At 38.5% G+C, this 22,392-nt stretch overlaps 1 pseudogene; it reads right to left on the bottom strand.

The window, feature by feature from the left end:
• Positions 1–16,331: 16,331 nt before the first annotated feature.
• Positions 16,332–22,392, bottom strand: LOC128633730 (ammonium transporter Rh type C 1-like; annotated as a pseudogene).

The following is a 22,392-nucleotide window of genomic DNA, read 5'->3' as shown; positions in this document are numbered from 1 at the left end:
CTAGAGACAGAGTGCTATGGTGAGGTGCTAATTTGCTTTGAGGATGTCACACATCTCAGAATGGCACGCAGTGCCAATCTTAAGCCTTGTCATGCCACAGTGGCACCCTCTGGTGGCAGCAAAGACCATATAGCCAGAATTAGGGTATCTCTTGTTCTGTTTTCTGTCTAATGCATCCTTACAGACTGACAGACAAAATCATTATTCTCATAAATAACTTTTCTTGCAAGTATTCTCAGTTTATTACGTTTGACTTAACATTAACAAACCAAAGAAGGAACGCTCTGTTCAGATACCCAGCAGTCTTAAAATTACTGATGAGAAGGGGAAAATGCTTTCTTTTGTTCTGATAACCATTCTCAGCAAAGTCCATTGTTTTAGATTATTGAGAGTTCCGAGTAAGGGAAGGTCTGTGTTGCACAGGAGAACAAAGCTCCAGTCAGGAGGCAGGAGCAGAAGGCCATAGTGCACCTTGGCACCTTAGCAAAGCTTCCTCCAAGCTTTGTACAGTGAAACAAAGCACAAACATTTCCCTTTGCTTTGCCTGCTTTGGCCATTCAGAACTTCCAATTAACACTGGATGTCCTTAGTGAGATCAAACGTGTGCAATTATCTGCTGGGACTTTGATGGTGCAGGCTCCCATCATTTCAACTGGCTGCACCCTAAAAACATTTATTGACAATCTGTGCACGGCACAACGAAACAGGACAGTGTTTCATGCCGTCCCTTTTGCACTGCAACACAGCCATAATGAGAGCTTGCTCTAAGGCTTGGGTCATTTCACACACATTCCAACACACAATGCTACCAGGGCACTGCTAATGCTCATTGTAGGTTTGCCACTTTTCATAGGGTGGGCAGTGCCAGGCAAACCTCCACATAAATGTGTCAAGTTAGGTATTGGGCTTGTGTTGAAATGCACATGCACAAATTCATGCATCCCCTCATTCACATGCATGTAGTGACAAGTAAGATCCTCTTCTCTTTTCTATCTAACTAATATAGCTACAAACCAGCGTTACAGGATCAGGGGTAGGCTAAATCACAAGGGTACAGTGTCTTTCAGAAGGCAAAGCAGGCCAGGTTCAGACATCAGCGTTTGTGGGCTCTTGACATGATGTGACAGCTCGACTATAACTCACCAAATCCTGCATTTTGGGCCACTTTCCTGCCTTGCCCATTTACAATGGTTCAGTGGAGATTTCTTTATTTCATCACAGACAATGGACCTTTTCTTTATAGCTCCCACAGTCTCTTTTCCCTCTCATGCAGACACACACACACATGCACGCCTGCATGGACACACGCACGCACGCTCGCTCACTGCCATGTGCATTTTGATGGTAATTAATGACATCAGTGAGAAGCGAGATGAAGAAAAGCGAGGTGCATTTGTTTGCTGCGCAGACCGTGGGAACCTCGAGGCTCTTGAGGGTGGCGAGTCAGGGGCTGGAACAATACTCACGCTGTCGCCTTTCACCCAAACACCCCCCTCCACACATACACACACGCACACACACACACACTCACACACATACACAGTGCACATGGCACACAAACTCCCTGAGATTCTCCCATCCTCTCCTCCCTGTCCTAGATTCTCCATCTCTATACTGTACACTTTCTTGTCCTATGTATTGACTACCCTCTTTCTGTCTGGTCCTGCTGGACAAAACCAACATAGTGATTCTACCTGATTCGTGAATTTAAGGAAAATCCTATGATGTCATTTCAATTCACTTCAAAAAAGCAGATAAAAATGGAAGTTTGATTGTCCTATTGCTGGAGAGCATCACCTTAGCAAATGAAGCAGGCATCATCCCTTTCCCTCTTTCAGATTGGCTCCATCATGGCACAACTGTCTTTCTTGGCCACAGTGTGATTTTATGAGCAGTGGTAGGAGGAGGAATTGAGTATGTCAATCAACAGCTGTTCAGTGGGTCAGGTATACTAATAACCTCTCAGTCCACTGGAAGGTCCACAGGAGGGGAGAATTACTTCTCCACCCCCATCTCCTGGGCTCTTTAATAACAGGGTCTGCACTAGTGCAACGTGGCACCTATGTAATCACCTCTCACACTTCCTCCTACAGCACCACGGCGATAGCTGTAATTACACCCTTTCAGGGGCTTTGCCACTGAGCCGAACATGAATGTGTATGATAGTTACTACAGATGACATATTCAAGGCCATAGGTGTCTTTGAAGAACCTTCTCAAAGAGCAGCAGAAATGGTGAAATTGTATATGATGAGACATATGTCACATACATGGCTTGTCTAGCACAGTGAATCTACTATTTGTCTTATTGTTACTTTTAGAGGATTATATATTGTATGTCAGCTATTTTGTATCTATGGTGACAATACATAATATATTCAACCTTCAACATTTTTAATTTCTCTGTAAATATCCAGGATATGCACACAGACCATAGGCATAGGAATGGCCTTTTACATGACCTGTTTTTTTAACCTTCAAATACATTCTTGTCTAGCCTCACTTGCTACAGAGCCTCTGTCTTTATTGTGTTAACCTAGTGACAAATTATGCATTTAGAGATTAGTGGCATTGTATAGTACAAACACCAGAATACACAGGTTTTTTTTTTAATTAGAGCAAATGTTCATATAATCAAGGGCCTGACATGCTGTATAAATCTAGTTTTTGTCTAGTCTAAACAACACAATCAGAACTCCCATACTTGACTTTGACCTTTATTGTCTGGAATATTTCCCAATACACCACAGGCAAACATTTAGATCTCAGACTGAGAAAAAAACTGACCAGACAGTGCCTACCAGACAGTCAAAATGTGGAACAATGTGGCCACTCCACCCATCCCCTTCTGACACAACTTATACTGGAATGTGGCGGCAATGTGTTCCCAGACGTGATGTGCATTAATTGGCTGTCCTGACAGAGTTACCCCCTCCATGGTGGAGTTATAGTGCAGTAAGACTGTGGTACCCCTAAGCATCACTCCCAGCGGCCCCAAGGGGCCCTATGAGTTCTTCACAGTGCTGCATGTGGCGGTATGAATATGCATGCAGTGATAAATGGAGGCAGGCCAGCTCTTGATTGTGATCCATGGCTAGAGCACAATGGTTCCCAGTCCTCCTGCTTTATAGCTTCGCTCTGTGAGTATGCAATGCCTTCAATGCGTACTCTGATTTAGATGCATGGGAATGGTACAGCCTCTCCCTACCACAGACATTTTCTGTCTACCTGGGTGGGTTTATGTCTCTTTAACAGTCTAAAGATACTTACTGTTTAAGCACATTTGTGTAAAAGTAAAGGGAAACGTGTTCACACTGCATTGTGGTATGCTTTCTGATTTGGATCAGCTACCATGGTGAATTGAAAGGGCAACAGACAACTACAGCAGACTGCAGAAACCAAGATCCTCTTATCAGTTAAACCTTTTATCAGTTAAAAACACTAACAGAATTTTGGAATTATTTTCAATTTAAGAGAAAGTTTTACAACAATTTAGTACAAGCAGGGATTGGAAATACTTCTGTAATTGCAATTTCTTACTTTACTTAAGTATTATTTTGATGTATTTATACTTTACTTGAGTATTGTTGAAATTGAATACGTGTACTCTTACAAGTCAGGTTTTTTCTTGTACTGTTTCAAGAAAAAAAAGCCTTTGCTTTTTACACCTTATATTTTTATGTATGTAAATCTCAAAATTCTTTTTTTCTCTTATCTAGCCAATGACTGTATGTTTATCAATGTACACTATATGGTCAAAAATTTGTGGACACCTGAACATCACACGCATATAGTATTTGTTTTTGGAAAGCCCACTCCAGACTCTGTCTCCCTTTTGATGTTATAATAACCTCCATTCTTCTGGGAAGGCTTTCCACTAGATTTTGGAGGATGGCTTTGGGGATTTGCCCATTCAGCCACATGAGCATTAATGAGGTAAGGCACTGATGTTGGCCAAGTCAGCCAGGGATGCAGTCGACATTCCAGTTCATTCCAAACATGCCCAGTGGCGCTGAAGTCAGGGCTTTTTGAAGGCCACTTGAGTTGTTCCACTCCAGCCTTGGCAAATCATGTCTTCATGGACCTCGCTTGCTGCTGGAACATGTTTGGGCCCCTTAGTTCTAGTGAAGGGAATTTGTAATGCTACAGCATACAAAGACATCCTATACAATGGTGTGCTTCCAAATTTGTGGCAAAAGTTTGGGGCAGGCCCACAAACATTTGGCAATATAGTGTAGAATAAAATATTAAGAAAAAAATTGTTACTGACTAAGAGCAGTAGTAACATTTATTGCACAGAAGACTGTAATAATTGAGCTGATATCAGATCATTTATTTACATTTATGGCATTTGGCAGATGCCCTTATCCAGAGCTTAAGTCTCTTTTAATAATACATCCTAATACTGGTTCACTAGGTCACAGACTAAGAATATCGTCAGTCTAAAAACACTGTTGGGGAGGTAGTATAGTAAGAAAAGCACAAAGACAACTCAATTTTGTAAGTGCTAATTTAAGTAATTTAGGAAGAGGTAGGTCTTTAGATGTCATTTGAAGACCGCCAGTGATTCAGCTGTTCGGACATCTTGGGGAAGTTTGTTCCGCCACCAAGGTGCCAGAACAGAGAAGAGTCTTGATGCATGCCTTCCTTGTACCGTGTAGATGGTGGGACCAGTCGAACAGTGCTTGAGGATCGGAGGGAGCATGATGCTACACAGGGTGTGATAAGTGCTTTGAGTTGGTGGGTGCTGGTCCATTTCATTTTAATCTGATGTGGGCAGCTACAGGAAGACAGTGGAGGGAGAATAGCAATGGTGTGGTGTGGGAGAACTTAGGAAGGTTGAAAACAAGTTGTGCAGCTAGATTCTGGATCAGTTGCAGCGGTCAAATGGTGCTCAGCGATTTGCAGTAGTCCAGTCTCAAAATGACAAGGGACTGAACAAGCACCTGAGTGGCCTGTGTGGATAGAAATGGACGAACCCTTCTCGTTGTAAAGGAGAAATCGACCCGAGCATGGCAGATTAGCAATGTGAGAGGACAAGGACAGTTGATTGTCCATGGTTACCCCCAAGGTTGCGTGCAGTGACCAAAGGTGAGATCAGAGAGTTGTCCAGGGAGATTGCAATATCCTGGTGAGAGAATGAATCACCTGGGATAAACAGCAGTTCAGTTTTGCTGGGATTAAATTTCAGTTGATGAGCTGCCATCCATGATGAGATGTCTGCCAGACATGCTGAGATCTGAGCGGAAACATGAGTATATATATATATATATATATATATATATATATATATATATATATATATATATATATATATATATATATAAGTTCTCATAACAATGGATTTGTCTTAATTTTAAGTGATGTGTTCTTAAGTAAAGAATAATACATGACAGGGCGTGCTGTTATCGGAAAATAATCCATGCCAGGGTGTGATAAGGAGAGTATTTTCCTATAGCAGCACAACTAGAAGTGTGCTATTCTTCTTATAACAAAGCAATTAATGAAATATTAAAATTTTTACTTATTTATGAACGTTATCCTATTTAACCATTTATACTTTAAATTTATGGAACTAATGAAACAACTATACACAGTCGTTCCTTCACTAGTCTCGCTCTTGACATTAATAAGACAAATAGCTTGATATGTTACATAAAAACAGTAAAGAACAAAGTTCTCTGTCCTGAAGACTCTTCCATGCTGGACAGAGGTACTGATAACAATGAGTCCTTCAATAAATAAAGTACTTAATTGTCTTCTATCAGAAAGCTTCACCATATCAACAATTATGCTTTTATTGCTTAAACATTAAATATATATATATATATATATATATATATATATATATATATATATATATATATATATATATATATATATATATACATTTACATTTATTCATTTAGCAGACACTTTTATCCAAAGGAACTTAGAAATGAGAGAATACAAGCAAAGCGATATATCAAACAGAGAATAATACAAGTAGTGCTACCATACAAGATCCATTAATTGAGTTCTAGAAGAAGCAAACTGCACAGAGTAGAGGTGTAAGTGCAAGAGTAAGTTTGTTTTTTTTGTTTTTTTAAAGGGGTTGGTTCCGTGTTCACGGAAGAGGTGGGTCTTTAGCTGTTTCTTGAAGATTATGTGGGGTATCTGCCATACAAGTCCCTTTGTATGAGCTGTTACTACAGGAACAATAATGTAATACTGTAGAACAAGCGCATTAAAATAACATTTATGTTTCAGCCAGAACTACTGTCAGAGCCATGCTGTTAAAGAAAATGAATTCACACCTTCTGACTTGAGAATTCTGCAGTGTTGTGGTATAATATATATTAACTAAATAACATTTTGTAGTGGTTCAATACTTAAGTAGAGGACACAAACCTTTGGACCATACTTTGATAGTGTCCATCACCGATAGAAGTGGTCAATATGGATACAAATTAGGACTTTCTTCCGCCTGCACAGGAATGTGGCATATTTTTCAGGCCAAAAATGGAAGTGATGAAGTCAGACACACCCACATTCAGCCCGCCATGTTTGAAGGCATCTTCATTGCAATGCCCACACAGTGGCTACAGAGATCCTGGTCCCCCACAAAGTACATCACCAAGCTGTCTATGAGCTGCTGTCAGGAAAAAGAGACGTCTGGACCAGCAAGACAAAGCAGCCATAAGGCATAGCATGCACTCCTCCGCTCGCTGTCCTGCCTAGCAACCGCCATCAAGTGACACAGAGGCTTCATCCTTAGCAACGAGAGCCGAGAGATGGCGAGGCCTCACACCTTAGCAACAAGAGCCCTGCAGCTGAGAAAGGCACTTCTCTGGGTATCTGAAAAGACACCATCCTCCTCCATCACACATTCCCAAAACAGCCTTTTTTCCCCTTGGTGTGAAGTTCATCTGATGGCTCTGAAAAGACAGCCCTCCCCCAACTCAGACACTTGTCAAATGAGGAAAAGAAAGGGGCAGATACTTGGTGGATAAGATCATGACTAATCTGTTGTTCTTTACTGCTGAGATCCAACAGAGTCTCTAAAACAAGCTGCTGGCTGAGGTGCATACAGATGACTGCCTGCAACCAACACCTTCATGGAGTATGAAGAATGAATAGGGGGAGCGAGCGTGAGGATGGAAGTAAATCCTTTATTCAGAACAGGAAAAATGTGGGAGCTTTTGAGCAGGAAGAACTTTGTCATATGACAAAATATAGTATGCAATTTAAAATAGTTGAAGGAACTTTTCTTTCTCATCTATGTTTTATTTATTAAGATAAGATAAGATGTACCTTTATTGATCTAGCTTTATTGATCATTGTCATGATCACATTTTCAGAAGTAGCTAAAAATCTTTTGACTCAGTAGTGTTTATGCATCCAGTGTGAAGATTACAAGAAAACCCAACCAGTTTTTTAAAAATTATATTTATATTTTTAAGGCAAAACTCATATACGAACATTTCTGATGCTTCTGATGTTTCAAAATACAAACCAAGCAACCAGGTGGTGGAACAGAGGAAGGGGTGCAGTCCGCTTCTGCTCTCTTCTGTTTCATGACCTACACTTTTCGGCCATACCCATATCAAGCCTCTCCTCCCTACTTTTCCCCATTCTGTCAGGTAACCACCCCTTTTTTCTGATCATTGAAGAAAGCTAATCTTTTCCTGCCTCTGTCAGATAACTAAAGGGATTGATTAAAAGGGTCTGCCAATCAGTTTATTCCAATCAATTAGGCCCCGTTTGGCCAGAGCCCTGGCTTAGCAAAACTGGCCATAATCAGTGTTTTCACCTCATCATTAGCTGTAATTCTAGCCCTGATGTGGCTTCAACTCCTTATTCTGAGGTTTTGTCTTGACTGAGGATGGTAATGTAGTGCCTTGGGCAGGAAAGACTGCATTCTCTTTATGTAGAGCAGATGCTTTTCTCTATTGATTCTATCCATCGTCACCTCAACATCTCTTGGGTCGAGAGAAGACCTGAGGAACAGAGGAACAATCCTGTGAAAGGAGGTGTGAGACCAGCAGTGCATGTGTTAATGAGGAAAAAGGAAGTTAAATTAGCACAGTCTAAAACCAGCACAGAGCAAGATTATATGTTGTATACCGCAAGCGTTTTCGTGATGACTTCATATAAGGGATCAGTCCTCTCCATTCTATAGACTTCAAATGTAGATCCTCTTTTGCGTGCTTACGATATTCACTCTGCTCCATCACATGGTTGAACACCTCTCCCTTTCTTTGCGCTTTAACTTGTCAATCAAGTTCTACAACTAAATGAAAAGGCAAATAATCAGCTTTTTGAAATTAGTCACCATTAAATAGAGTCCTGTTACGTCCCTCCCACTCTTTTTTTATGCAAGATGCAATGCAGGTGGATCCTCTAATTAGATGGATCTTTTAATCCGAACACCACACGTTCCTTCCCAATTGTTCGGCCACCATCCCTTTCATTATAGGCTCGATGCCTCTACTTTTGTGTCCAAATCAACAAGACCTATCCTTCTAATGATTCAACTATTTCTACCGACACGTTACACATGGACTTACCCTCATCATTGTCCGTAGGGTCATGCTCCAGTGTACCAGAGCTGTTGACCCTTACAAATGGATTCATGTCACATCAAGACAGGCTTGATTGAGTTTTAACAAGGACCAAAGTTCCTGGCCTGAAAGGAAGATGAATGAACATAAAGAGAAAGTAGATGTGAGGAGAATTTTTTAGAAAAACAACACATGAAAGACTGGAAGGAAAAGGTCCTTAATGAGAGAACGTACCCAACAGTTTAGTATGACAAGGTATTGTAGGCTTTGAACGGCATACTTCTCATTGTCTGGTGTACCATACATAAAGATGTAAATTCCGAGAAGAATTTTTGAGAGAATAAGGAGTTATAATATGTAATCCATAATAATCTGAATATGAAATCTGGATCTGAATCTTAGTCTGATTAACTGGTTAACCTCTTAAATTCCATTGGTTCCACTGGCATGCCCAAATTTATAGGCCTCAATCTTGTAAATGCACTCTTAGAAAAAATATTCTTTAAGGGTTCTTTAGAGGTTCATTTGATAATTTCCTATAATGTCAGGGACATTTACCAACAGAGCACACTGCCAAAAAATGTCAATAACAACTTAGCAACTTTTTAGTACAAAATAAGCAACGATGTCATTTCTGTGTAAAACGATCTGTCTGGCCAGATGTACCAATCATCCTACACCAATCAACCCCTCAAGTCAGATGTACCAATCATCCTACACCAATCAACCCCCCCTGATATAATTATCAGGTCAGAAGGGGAACGGCTGGTGCATAAAAGACACCACCTTTCTCCCACCCCCTACTCATAGCTCACCATTATACCCCACCAACAACAGGCCAATTTGTCCGCGAGGCCCCTTGTGCCCACACTCCCTGCCGAGTTATTTAGCTCCTCTCCTGCACTTCAATGGCAGGTACTGATTAGAGGGGCTGCAATCTCCCTCCCCTTATCCAAAAAGAGAGGGAGAGAGGGAAGAAAAACTAGCCCCCTTCTTCCAGGCAATCTTTAATCTGATTACAGGCTTTCCACAGCTTTTCAGACAAGACCAGCCTTGCGGGACAATGGAAGACCAAGTGGTTTCACACACAGCCTCTGAGCTATGTGATCCAAGTGTGGAAACTCAGAGTGCTCTCCCTCTGCTAGTAGTCTCTTTCAGGTTACACTATAGCTGGGTCAGCCCACCTGTCGCACAGGGTCGGGAGGGGGGATTAACGAAGACATCTCTGTTACAGGGTCAGCCCCCACCTTTCCATGCAAAACATGCCCTCCCTCCCTCTCTGCATCCCCTGCAGACATGTTTGATTAAGAAGAGGAGATTTGACCTAGACGCCTTCGCTTTTCGCCCACTTGGTTTGGTGCTTCATATTCGTCCTCCAAACCATGGGAAAGGAGCCGAAAAAACAGTCCAAATGCTGGCCGGCCCAATGCAAACCCCCGCTGTCCATCTCATTTGTACCTTGTAATCCTTCCCAAAAACCTGCATATCCTCCCTGTCATGTTTTTTTTTACTCTTGCTTGACTTTGTTCATGAGAGGCTTACAATTGAGGAATTCCTCAGAGAGCCACTGCAGAATGGTTAAGCTACACTCTTAAAGAAAAAAAAAGATTCTTTAAGGGATCCGTGTTAAAGGGAATGGTTATATGTAGAACTGTGGTAATTTAAAGAAGCATTTGAGTGCTTAAATGATACTTTGCAGTTCAGAAATGGATCCTTATGTGTGCTATTCAAATAATGTGACAGTTGTCTCTACAAGGTTGATTTCTATTGCTTCTACATTTTTCTGTATAAAAAGTCATCTTAGTTAAACTGTCTTTTTTTTAAAGCTAGTCTGTTAAAGTTTGCTTAATTTGTGTGGTTATGTCAAATAATTTGTGACAAAAGCAATTACATTGATAACTTTTGCTTAAAATCACAAGTAATGCAGAACCACAGGTAAAACACAGAGTGAGCTCATGCGCAGTTGTGTACACTCTGATTGAGGGAAGAGGGGTAGACCAGACTGCATTATGAAAAGCTACAACGAAAGCACATCAGCTATGTTACTGCTTAATAGTTTAATTAAGCTACTTATTTATAGTGTTAGCCTAAAATGAAGGTGGCATTTCTTGTGTGATATGGGTAGCCCAGTACAAGTTATCCAATGGTTAAATAACTTGCTAGCTAAACCATGTAGCTGTCCTAGCGTTCTAGTAAAATTTTCTCACATTTTCAAGTTAGAGTTTAATATGTTTTTAATATAGGAGAACTCTTCAAAATACATTTTCATTTAACCTTTTAGTGTCGCTGTTTTTTGCCGCGTTACATCTACATTACTAGCTTACTAGCTAAAGTGCTCTCACCATGCTTGCCACAGAACGTTCTTGACACGATCACTTTCAGGTAATTGATTGCAATATTTGCTATACTACTGTCCACTGACTTTATTGACAATAATAATGTTTTACAATTGCTTGTGTTGATTTATTTGTAAGATTTGATTTTTGGTAACACAATAACTTACCAATATGCCTGAAAACAAAAATAAAAACAAAAAATTCCAGGACATACAGTCCCCTCTAAAAGCATTGGAACGACAAGGCCAATTTTTTTGTTTATGCTATACACTGAAGACATTTAGGTTTCAGATCAAAAGATGTATATGAGATGATAGATCAGAATTTTAGCATTTCTGATATTTACATCTAGATATGTTAAATAACTTAGAACATGGCACCTTTGGTGGCAGACCACCCAGTGTTAGGTGAGCAAAAGTATTGGAACACCACTTGGAAAGTAAATTAAAGAAAATACTTAATATTTGGTTACATATCCCTCATTTGCAATAACTAGCTACATTAAGCCGGGAACCCATAGATATCACCTAACTGTTGCATTCTTCTTTTGTTATGCTTTTCCAGAATTGTACTGCAGCTTCTTTCAGTTCCTTGTTTTTTGGGGTTTCTCCCTTCAGTCTCCTCCTCAGGAGGTGAAATGCATGCTTTATTGGGTTAAGGTCTGGTGATTGACTTGGCCAATCTAAAACCTCCCACCTTTTTCTCCTGATGAAGTCTTTTGTTCTGTTGGCAGTTGTTTTGGGTCATTGTCTTGCTGCATGATGAGGTTACTCCGAATTAGATTGGATGCGTTTCTTTGTAAATTGGCTGGCAGAATTTTTCTGTAGACTTCTGAATTTATTCTGCTGCTAGCATCATGAGTTACATCATCAATAAAGATTAGTGAGCCCATTCTAGAAACAGCCATGCAAGCCCAAACCATGACACTACCTCCAGCTTGCTTGATGAGCTTGTTTTGAATCATGTGCAGATTCTTTCTTTCTCCACACCTTGGCATTTCTGTCACTTTGGTAGAAGTTAATCTTGGTTCCTGAACTTTTGTTCCTCATCTCTGTATTTCTTTGCGAATTCCAATATGGCCTCCAATTATTACTGATGATGAGTGTTTTGCATCTTTTGATATGGCCTCAATATTTCTGCTCTTGAAATCTTCTTCAAATGGTGGATTGTGAAACCTTTACTCCTGCCCTGATGGGGTTGTTGGTGATGTCACTCTGTTGACTGTTTTTATTTTTTCATCAACTGCTGTTATTTTCCTTGGCTGACCTGTTTGATTTTTGGTTGTTAGTACACCGGTGGTTTCTTTCTCTTTCAGGAAATTCCAAATTGTTGTTTTGGCTTTATCTAACCTTCCTTTTTCAGTTTCAAAATGGCTTGTTTTGCTCCCATAGACAGGTTTTCATGTTGGTTTATTATTTTGAACAACAAATGCAGTCTTCACAGAAACCCAGGGCACATTCAGAGCTATTAATTGTTTAATCAATCAATCTAACAGGACATACTTGGGCACCAAGAACATCTGACAATGTTCCAGTATTTTTGATCACTTAAAAAAAGGGTGGATTAAAAATAATGATAGTGAGTCTTTATTGGTCACATATACAGTAGAGCACAGTTAAATTCTTTTCTTCACATACCCCAGCTTGTCAGGAAGTTGGGTCAGAGCACAGGGTCAGTCATGATACAGCACCCCTAGAGCAGAGATGGTTAAGGGCCTTAACTCCCTTGCCTAACAGTAGCAGCTTGGCAGTGCTGGGGCTTGAACCCCCAACCTTCTGATCAGTAACCCAGAGCCTTAGCTGCTAAGCCACCACTGCCCCTAAAAGGTTCCATGTACTACGTTGTTTAACACATCTAGATGTAAATATCAGAAAATGAAAGCTGAAATTCTGATCTGTGGTCTCAAAAAACACAAAGTGTATCTTCAGTGTATAGCAAAAACAAAGGAATTGACCTTGCTATTCCAATGCTTTTTGAGAGGACTGTATAATGCTGATGGTGAAACTTCCCAGAAGATTTGTTATGCTGCATGTAGCCTTCAAATTGTTACTAAATTCCTTTGTATATAATGAATAAACAACCTCATAATGTTTCAGTTCAGAATGTATTTCTGTCCTAATTTTTGCAGCTTGCTCCTTTTTTGTCCTCCCCCCACACCCCCATAGTTCCACACAAAGCCAGCTGTAAAGTACCTTTAAAAATGTTTCATATGGCACCAAAATGGTTCCACTATTGTTACAAGCCAAATAACCTTTTTTTGGTACTATATAGAAACCTTTTTTGTATGCTAATGATTGTGTAGCTAAACTAAGGGATCTGTTTCAGAGAGAGACTGGAGAATGATAGCAGACTCGTGTAAATAACAGACTCATGTAAAGACATTTTTTTGGCTATATACAGGCTCACACAGTTGAGAACTAAAGTGTTTCTGAGCAAAAATCCAGTCTCCATAGTCTGAACTCTCTAGATGAAATATAATTAAATATGTTTTTGCCTTGTGGCTGTTTAGACCAAAGACAAAGTCCAGAGTAATCAATTTTATTTCTCTATTTTTATTTAAATATATTTTTTTAATCTATTAAAAGTAGAAATAAAATATTTTCCTTTCTTTTCTCTCTTTTTTTTTTTTTACTCATCACATTACATTTTTACCATAAAAGGTACAAATTCAAGTATTACTCATAAATGCATGCAATATCTACTTACAATCTGGCTGTCACATATTCACAAAACCCTTATGTTTATTTTAAGTCCATTAAAATGTCATGGGGATTGGTCAGGAAATAACCCTATTGACCCTGTTTGACCTCTCTACAAGGAGTTGATTTCCATAAGAATAGTGAAATTGAGTTGGACCTGAGGGTGACCAACAGGCTTACGACCAACAGCTTTACTTGAGAATTTAATTTCATATGAACAATGACAATTTATCAATTAACAATCTTTTAATTGTTATTAACTGTAATTATTTTAATTCACAACAACACACAAGGCTGATATTAGAATAAGTAAAATCTTTATCCTAGCACGTTTGGTTATTTATGTATTTATTCCATAATTTATTTGTTGGACTGTACCCAACTTGTAGTATCCCATAGATATTTATTACTGGAGTAAATATGGGGGATGGGGGATGGGGGATTGGGGTGGGGTGGTGAGTTGGTGCACACCACCTGCAGATCACACATGCATGAGGGCTGCAGGCTAAAGAGTGTGGTGTTGAGCCATTTGCCCTTCGACCTCCATCATGTCCCATGCACTTAGCTAAACAAACAGCAGTTTAGGAGTCACACAGGGGCTGAACAGCTGGTATAAGGGCAAAACAATAAGGTGACCACTTTAAAACACATGTCATTGTGCAAACCCTTGTAGCGACAGAGGACCAAAAAAGAAAATAACATGGTCCAGCAAGCAGCTATTCCACCCAAATTGTAGGCTTTGTCTCATTACTATAGCCCGATGCATTCAAACCATATTGGTCTCAAGAACTAAAAAAATCTCCTTAATTTCCTATGAGTTTCATTTCCTATTTGTTAATTTAGCCTATGTAACTACTGTACTTAACCAGTCAGCCTTCAAAAACATCAATGAATGTAAAATACAGTGTAGTCTATACAGTCTAGAAGCAACTCATTCACTGATTCATTGATTCATCTTCAACATCTGTTTTATTCTGCTTGGAAATCACAAAAGCAAGCTTTTACTTGCTTATATTTAAAAAGAATCCTATTGTGTGCAGACAACCCTGGTGAGTAAAACAGATAAAATGTCAACTGATGTCAATTAAAAAAATGAAAAAGACAGACTCTACTTTACAAGACCGAATATAGGCTAAGACATCACTGCAAAACAAGCATATTTATGCAAGTTACTGAGGCTTTGAGCATTCAGGTGTAGGCTAAACAATATTAATTTACTTCATTTGCTAATAGGCTAAAATTACACAATGCACATTTTTATTAGAATAACAAACTGTACAGGAAAGAATATTAGATACAGAAAAAAAATTAGATTGTGTGCATTCATGTCATCACATCAAGTTAATATTTAAAACATATTAGTCATTTAGTATTGTAAAATAACCAGATTTCAGCAGCACTAACCCTGCCCTTGTCCTCAGAGTTAAGCATACCAGCCAAATATTACCCTACTTCATAGTTTCTCAAAATATAGGCCAATGGCTATTTAATTTAAATTATAGAATAGTAGCATAAACGCATTGGTCAATAGAAGAGAGTTAGCCAACATATAGTTGGCAGTATAAGTTATAGTACTTAATTACATGTGCAGTTCAACATCAGCTTCCTCAGCATATGAAGACACATAGACTGCACTGCTTCCTTCACATGCCAAAAGAGAATGAAATGAGAAATGATGACTATGCTATAATGGACATTATGTGGTCATTCTTCTATTTAGATGTTAGGTTCAATCCTTTTGATAAATAAGTGTAAAAAACGTTTTTGCCTCTAAAAGTATACACTTTCTAAAAGCAGAGGCAGCAGCATCGTGTAAATGCTTTATACAGGAACTTTCTATAGTGTAAATACAGAAATATTGGTACCAAACTACTTTTCCTTGTTGCTGGAGTAGTACCATCATCTTTTGTATCTTTAGAATGTATATTTTAAATGGGGAGGTGCATGTTGTTTAATTAAAAACCTTTAATTAGCTTTTAGACTACTAGTCTAAGAGGTCTAGTGGTCCGCATGGATTATTTATCTATTTTTTAAGCTATACTAAATGTATACTTTCAGATGCTTTACAGTACATAAGATGTATTTCTAGAATATATATTTCCTTATTATTACATACAGTGCAGTGCAAAAGTCCAAAGACCACACTTTTTCAAAATGTACAGTACATTAATTTCATTTTCAAGTAAAAAGTCAATATCTATCACCATGCATTACATGTTTCTGCAGGTCAATATTAAAGTTCAGTATGAATAAAATATTTACAGATTTCGTAATGTTGTTTTTGAAACACCTTTGTTCAATGAACAACAATAATGGGGAAAAAAATCACACCATGGCCTTCAGAAGTAAAATCTGTATGAAATCTATAAATGTTTTATTTGTAATAATGAACTTTATTATTGGCCTGTGTAAATAGGTACTGCATGACTGTTTGCCTGAAAATGGAATTAATGCACTGTACCTTTTACTATTACTGTTTGCCACCAAATAGCTAACTAAGTGCTGAATGGCCTTTTGATTGAAAGTAAGAAAGGGTGTGTTAGGATTTTGCACAATACTGTATATAACTATTCTATTTAATTCTATCAAACAATGTACTATTAAATAAATAGGGACATTCACAATGTTTTACCATGAAAATAAAAAAGTGCTATATAAATAAATTATTGTTTAGTATTTTTGTACTACAAGGTCAGATATTGTCAGTGAGAAAAAGCCCAGTGTTCAATTTAGATGAAGTGAGATGATAATTAGTAGTCGGTGGTTATATACCGCCACCATGTGGTGGTTTAAGGGAAGGTGACTTACCAGCTGTAGCACGTGAGTCAGTGATGTAAATGGATTTTGTTGTTTGTCCACTTTTTATACAAAGGACTTAGTTGTATACATTGTTGTACTGCAGTATTGGGGGGATGCTTTCTTCATCTTCAGGCAGCTGCACACAAACACTAGCAAAGCTGAACCCAACATAATGCAGCCTAACACTTAATTTCACCTATGAAATTTCATCTTTTATATTGACTGTGTGAAGAGATTTGGGTGACATCATAATCCACATTAAGTAATATGAGGTTATTTGACACACTACAGCAGACACAATGAAAAGTTTTTTTTTTTTTTTTAATCACTTAGGGTTCATAGATAGATAGATAGATAGATGGTCTTGGGAGAGCTCTTTGCTTTTACCCATCATGAGATGTTTCTTGTGTGACACCTTGGTAAAGAAAAGCCTTTTTATAGACCATCAATTTACTAACCCAGCTGATATTAATTTGCACTGATAGGAGGTATAATTACTTTCTAACTACTTACGGATTTCAGCTGGTTCCTTGCCTTACCTTGCCTTGGAGAACTGATTTTTTCTTAGCGTGTTCAATACTTTTTTCCCGTGTCATTCCTCCTTATTACACATAACTATATTTATGGACTTTAATGTTTGGATTTCTTTATATCTGTGTTTTTCTTGAGTTAATACAAAAGTCCAGTGAAAATTTCTTGCGAATAACCTCATTGGAAATATATTTACTGATAAAAATGTTCACACGTTCAATACTTATTTCGTCGAATGGAGATAGATTTACCTTTACAAAAAATGAGGTTTTTAGTCATTCACATGTTACGTTTCACACATTTGTTACATTTAATGCATGTTTTTTTTTCCTATTGCCAGTTATGATTTTAACATATGATTTATTTTCACATGTAGGTCACATGCTTTCATTTTACAATTGAGATTTTAACCAATGAGTAAATCCTTTTCACAAGTGATCACATATTGTTCACATAATGTCTCATGTGTTCACTTGAATTCACTGTGCAGTGTCAGGGCATAACATTGACATACACATTCATGTGTTTTTCATATGTGATCACATTATTCATATAATCATATGTGGAAAGACTTAGGGCCATGTGCAAAATGGATGTTTAAAGGTAGATACATAGAACAGTCACATGGTTAACGTGTGAAGTTGTGGTTTTTAGACATTTCATATCTTCACATATATTTATGTTCACATATTTCACATGAAGTGCATGTGTTATACTGTCACATGTAATTTTTACACGCGATTCATAATTTTTCATATGGAATCTTTTCCGACTTGGAATCATTTTTCAGCTGTGAGTTTCTCACAAGTAATTCCTTTTCACACGTTATTGTATATTGTTCATATATGATGTCTCATGATTTTGCTTGTATGTACTGTGCCATTTCAGTGCATAACGTGTTGAAATACACGTGGCATGCACATAATCATATGTAGAAAACATTCTGATCACATGAAATGCATATGATTTGCATATGACCTGGCAAAATCTGAGCTTCTCGTCATCCCAACCTGTCCCTCAGTCAACCACAACCTCACTGTACAGCTTAGCTCAACCACACTCAAGCCAACCAGGATGGCCAGGAACCTTGGGGTGATTCTTGATGACAGCTTGACCTTTACAGACCACATCTCAACAACTACACGGTCCTGTAGGTTCGTCCTGTACAACATCAAGAAAATCAGACCCTATCTCAGCGAACAGGCTACACAACTACTAGTCCAGGCTCTAATCATATCAAAACTGGATTACTTCAACACACTACTCTCGGGCCTCCCAGCCAGCTCCATCAAATCCCTTCAGATTATTCAGAATGCTGCAGCGTCTTCAACCAGCCCAAGAGAACCCATGTCACACCCCTCTTCATCTCCCTCCACTGGCTTCCTCTAGCCGCCCGCATAAAATTCAAGGCCTTGATGCTCACCTACAAGACCTTGTCTGGAACAGCACCGCCCTACCTCAACACTCTCCTGAAGACTTAGGTTCCCTCACGCAATTTGTGATCGATTAGCGACCGATGCTTAGTAGTTCCTACTCAGCGTGGCTCAAAGTCCCTTTCCAGAACCTTCAAACTAACTGTTCCTCAGTGGTGGAATGAACTTCCAACCTCAATTCGGACCGCAGAATCTCTCACCATCTTCAAAAAACAGCTAAAGACCCACCTCTTCCATGAACACCTAACAACTCCTAAAAATAAATAAATAATTTTTTAAAAAATTGCACTTCCACCTCTACTCTGCGCAGTTTGCGTCTTCTGGAACTCAATTAATGGATCTTGAATGGTAGCTACTACTTGTATTGTTCTCTGCTTGATATATCGCTTTGCTTGTATTTTCTCATTTGTTGGATAAAAGCGTCTGCTAAATGAATAAATGTAAATGTAAATGATTTTTCTGTAAAGATTACTGACAGATCTGTATATCAGCGGTGTTCAACAGAGCCACCTGGTGGTGCAATAATTGTTTTGGGGTTTTTTGGTGGTTTTTTTTTTAGTATTGATGTCTCACTCACCTTCCAGTATGCTTCATCAAAGCAGTTGTCTACTTAGAGAAGCAGGTTTTGAAATGTAATCTTATTGCCTATGCAAGTTACAGTGAGTTGCACACAGTGCTCTTCTTCCAAGTCCCATGATAACAGCCACACACAGACCGGCTGCCTGATGGGCTCCCTGGGTTCCCACTATTCTTTTTGCAAATTCTCTCATAAAACCAATGGTTTGAATGAATCTGGTAAAAGGAAAGAACTGTGTTTAGACAGCTGACAAGTATTCATCTTTTATGTTTAAAGTTATAGAAGCATAAATAATTAAGCGATGCAAAGCATTTTTGAAAATAACAAATCTCACTGGCAGTAATAGCTGTAATGGTGCCTATAACTCCTCCAAGGATGCCTAGCATGGTGTGTCAACTGTGAACTCCACAAGTGTCCTGGATCTTTAAGTGCTTCTCAAGGAAAGGCTGTGTGAACAGATATGCAATGTTCATTATGCAAGGGTCTCAAATGCACTTTTCATTGTACCACTCACAGTAACACAACATAGCCAAAGGTAGAGAGGACTCCTTAGCAGAAACCAACAATGAGTGAACCATAGGGCGTGCTCATAAAATCAGCTGATGGGCCCATGGCCACACTTCCAATCAGAGTGACAAAAAAAGATGTGTTACATACAGTTGTCATTCAACTTGATAATAGCAAACACCATATACACTATATGGCCAAAGTATGTGGACACAAAACCACCACAACCAGATGTGCATGTTGAACATCCCTTTCCACACCAACATCAGCAAACCATGTTTTTGTGGACAGGGGATTGTTATGATGGAATATTTTTGAGCTAGGCTTATTAGTTTCAGTGAAGGGAAATCGTAATGCTACAGCATGCAAAGACATTCTATACAGCTGTATGCTTCCAACTTTGCGGCAACAGTTTGGGTAAGAAGCACTCATTGACACTATTTATTCACTATTCATTGACACTACTTTACCCAAAGACAATTTTTCCAAAATTTTTAAATGGTTTATATATTATATTTTGTTGTTATTGTTGTTGTTGTTGTTTTTGTTGATAACAGCTCTTAACATATTGATAGATATATTAGAAACATAGAAAGTGGAGCATGTTAGGCCACTTGGCTACAGTACTGGTCCTCCCTTCCTACACTGTATAATGATTGGTTGTCTATGAATGTAAAAAAAAAAAAAAAAAAAAAAGTTTTATGTATTAGTGTCCATGTAAATATTTTATTTCTTTGCTTTAAAAGCTGAGTGTAACTATCACCAGCTGGTACACATACTGTATAATGTTAATCAAATAGGCATTAGCAAATTAAGCGATGTAGCTATGTTAACTTTCTAGAGGAGTTCTAGCCAGTAAGCTGACCCAGATGTAGTGAGAAGCTGTCCAGTACAAATTTATGAATTATATATAGGTACACAGTCACAGTGCATTATGGACTCAGAAAATTCTTAAATCATCACTAGAACAAAAAATGCGTTATTATTAATATGTATTAAGAATATAATACACATATCTATGGTTTAAGCATTCACAAACTCCTAATTTAACTTGCCTATTCAGTTAATCAATCCTTCAGGAAAAACATTCAATCCATTTGAAAAAACAAATTAGTAATCAATTGGTTGCATATTTCTTTTTGTATGTTGCATGTTCTGCAACATAAATTTTGGGCTTGGCATTGGAATGCTAATTATTTGTCTGCTACATTTGTCTGTCATAATCCTATTTAAGGCTAGGAAAATTACCATGTCTAACCTGTCCAACTTGGCAGAAAGGTTGAAAATAGGTGGTTTGGATGTTGGCTGCTTGGGCCAAATAGGTAGAGCAATAGCAGAGCTGAAATTTGGCCAGAGGAAGAATGTACTTGGGACAAAGAATTTAAATTATTTAATGATGTTGTTTAATTCTTTTATTATTTATTTGCTGTTTAAATACATTTGTCATTATCATTTTCAGTGTTTAAAGTTAGATTTCGTATCTCTTTTCTGATTGTCTTTGTACTGTTATTTGGGGAGAAAAAAATCACCCCAGATCTCAACCTGAACTAAAGTTTAGATAGTTGATTGGTCTACCTTAACTCACCAATCATAGCAAAGACATCAGCGTGGTATGTGGAGGCTTGAAGGCATTTGCTCTGATGCAAATTCGGTTGATAGAGCACCCACTATATTGCCAGGCCATAATATGCTTCAAATGTGTTCAATTCAATTCAATTCAATTTTATTTGTATAGCGCTTTTTACAATAGACATTGTCTCAAAGCAGCTTTACAGAAATATCAACATGGTATACAGATATTAAAGGTGCGAATTTATCCCAACTGAGCAAGCCACTGAGTGGCGACGGTGGCAAGGAAAAACTCCCTAAGATGTTTTAAGAGGAAGAAACCTTGAGAGGAACCCGACTCAGAAGGGAACCCATCCTCATCTGGGTAACAACAGATATTGTGAAAAAGTTCATTATGGATTTATATGAAGTCTGTATGGCGTTAAGAGCAGCCGTAGTCCCAGCAGTCTGGAATTAAAGAAGATTTGAGCTCCATCCAGAGGCAGAAAGGATCTGGATCTCTAGTATCTCCATAAACTCGTGTGGGGCTCGGCGAAAGGAGAGAGGGAGAAAAAAGATAATTATGTCTGCGAAGTAGTAGAACAGAATCTAGTCAGGGTAGGCTTGAGTAAACAAATATGTTTTAAGCTTAGACTTAAACACTGAGACTGTGTCTGAGTCCCAAACACTAATAGGAAGACTGTTCCATAAATGTGTTGATGATCATAGAGCCACCAGCATCTCTGGCCTGTAGCAATGTAACAATCAGATAATCATGATTACTAGCATTTCTAGAACAGATATGATCAAATGTGACAAATATGATCAAACAGATCGTGATTTCAACTCTTATACAGTACACATTATATTATGCTCAGTCCAGTTCTATAATTGGCAACCAGTGACACCTATAGGTAGAAGATTGAGGATAATTTACACTTCCACTGCATATAAGGTGTTTCCAAACAGAGTTAACACCATCAGCTGTACAGGACTGATTTTGCCCAATAAACTCCATACACGATCAGGCACCCCACCACACAGTAGTCAGCACTGATGAAACTGAAAATAAAAAAACAACACTGACTACAGACCAGAGTGCTACTGTGCTTTAACTTGCCAGTTTGTTCAGTAGAACCAGTTTATCTAGAGCACTTTGGCCAGCTTCTCTGGCACTGATCTGGCAATCAAAATGAAACTTGGAGAATATATGGAAATAGCCTCACCTAAGCAGGGCACACACACCAAAGGCAGCAATAAGGAAATTGAAGCCTGCTCTGCCAAAGGTGTAGTGCTTCAAAAAGGCCATGAGGTAGCCAGAACAAAAAAAGATAATAACATACACATCTTGGAAAGCTGCCCGAAAAAAAGGTGGTGCATGAGAAGAATTGTCGTGTAATTGGCGTCTGGAAAAAAAAAA

This window comes from Ictalurus punctatus, chromosome 10 (genome assembly GCF_001660625.3).
Source record: "Ictalurus punctatus breed USDA103 chromosome 10, Coco_2.0, whole genome shotgun sequence".
NCBI classification, from domain to species: domain Eukaryota; kingdom Metazoa; phylum Chordata; class Actinopteri; order Siluriformes; family Ictaluridae; genus Ictalurus; species Ictalurus punctatus.
Note: the sequence above shows the minus strand (reverse complement) of the source record. Positions and strands in the feature narration are given on the sequence as shown.